The sequence below is a fragment of the Populus euphratica genome, unplaced genomic scaffold (genome assembly GCF_000495115.2).
Source record: "Populus euphratica unplaced genomic scaffold, PopEup_1.0 scaffold605.1, whole genome shotgun sequence".
Classification (NCBI taxonomy): Eukaryota; Viridiplantae; Streptophyta; class Magnoliopsida; order Malpighiales; family Salicaceae; genus Populus; species Populus euphratica.
The window spans coordinates 56,196-57,859 of record NW_011500477.1 but is presented as its reverse complement, the minus strand read 5'-3'; positions in this window follow the sequence as shown (position 1 = coordinate 57,859).

The window sequence follows — 1,664 nt, the reverse complement described above, 5'->3', positions numbered from 1 at the left end:
AAGGCAAGTTTGGGCTTAAAATAGATCATATGATAATCTTTTACAAGATTGGAATATAATTGATTTTTGGGGCAAATTTGGAGCACTTATTTGAACCAAGATTTGTTTCAATCTTTAAGTAAATTTCTCTTCAATTCTTTGTTCTAAATTCTGACGTTAAATTTTTTAAAATAATTTATTTAAGCTCCAAAGCCTTATCGAAATATTAAAAGAAACTTCATTACTAAAAAGTACATTAATTATTTACCCAAATAAAAAAATAAATATATATGTAAAATAAGAGATTTAATGATACTTTTGATGCACAATTATAACCATTTTTGCAACATTTGAAATCTTTATTTTCCTAAGCATTGTGTTCTCAAACACGAAATCTATATTCATGAACTGAAAGGTATGAAGGTCTCCATCTTGACTTTCTTTAACTTTTATATAAGGAATTGATATATTTTTCATCATATATAACCCTTTTTATTTTCATCGTCACTAGCCTTCCATTTACCATATATTTAAGCTTTTAATGCAAAGATAATGCCATAATTCTAAGAACATAGATATAAGGCCATTCTAATAATATCCTATTGCAAAGCTGAATATCAACCACATGTAGAGTGACCTAAAAATGTTATGTCCTAATGACCAAGTCTATGTTGATGTCACCAATCACTTGCATTGGTGAACCATCGTAAGCCATTATTTGAATAGATATATGATACATCAAGATGTAAACAATCCAAAATATGCCTTGGAAGCATATTAAAAGCTAAGTCATTATCTATCAACATCTTGGTTGTGATGTAATCTTTGTATTAACCTTAATATGCAATGATTTGTTGTGTCTAGTGCCTTCTAAACCTAGTTTAAATTCAGAGAAAATCAAGTAATTAGTGTTCTGGATTATTCCCACTATATGCTTTATAACATTAGATGTGATATCCAAAGGGATATATGCCTCATTTAAAACCTTCTCGATTGCTTTTTAATGTAGTTCTAACTCAAAATTAAAAAGAATAAGGATATCTAAGATAGGATTTTCTTTAGCGAGTCAACTACGTTGTAGTCATTATATTTCATTAATTTGGGAAACTTAGTGACTTCCGCATTGTTTGTTGATTTGTCATCCTTTGCAAGCTTTTGAACTAATTGCTTTTAACTTTATCATCCTTGGTAAGCTTTTCGACTGCCTTTTTAGCTCTTATATAAAGTCAAACACCTTTTGCTTCTTATCAAACCTCCAACCTCAGTATGTATGATAATGCACTACTCTTTATTATGAGTGGTATATCCATAACTCCATGGCAAACCACAATTGTTATTAGTGGTTGTGTAGGTTAGCATTGACACGACTACAGAGTAGATTTTTTTTGGTTGTGTAGGTTAGCATTGACACGACTATAGAGTATATTTTTTTTTTTAAGTGTAGGAGTGTCGGAGTAATAAATAATTCAATAAGACTAGGGTCGACTATAGGGAGGTTAACTGTATAAATTATAAATAAAGAAATAGATAATAAATGAAAAGAAGTTGAGGAGTGCTTTGAGATGTGATATTCATATAAGAATTAAACAAAGATAAAATAATTGTTAAGGTTAGAGGATCCACTAATAGTATTTCAAACAAGTATAGTATACACTCTTGTTATTACTCAACTAGAAACCACACAT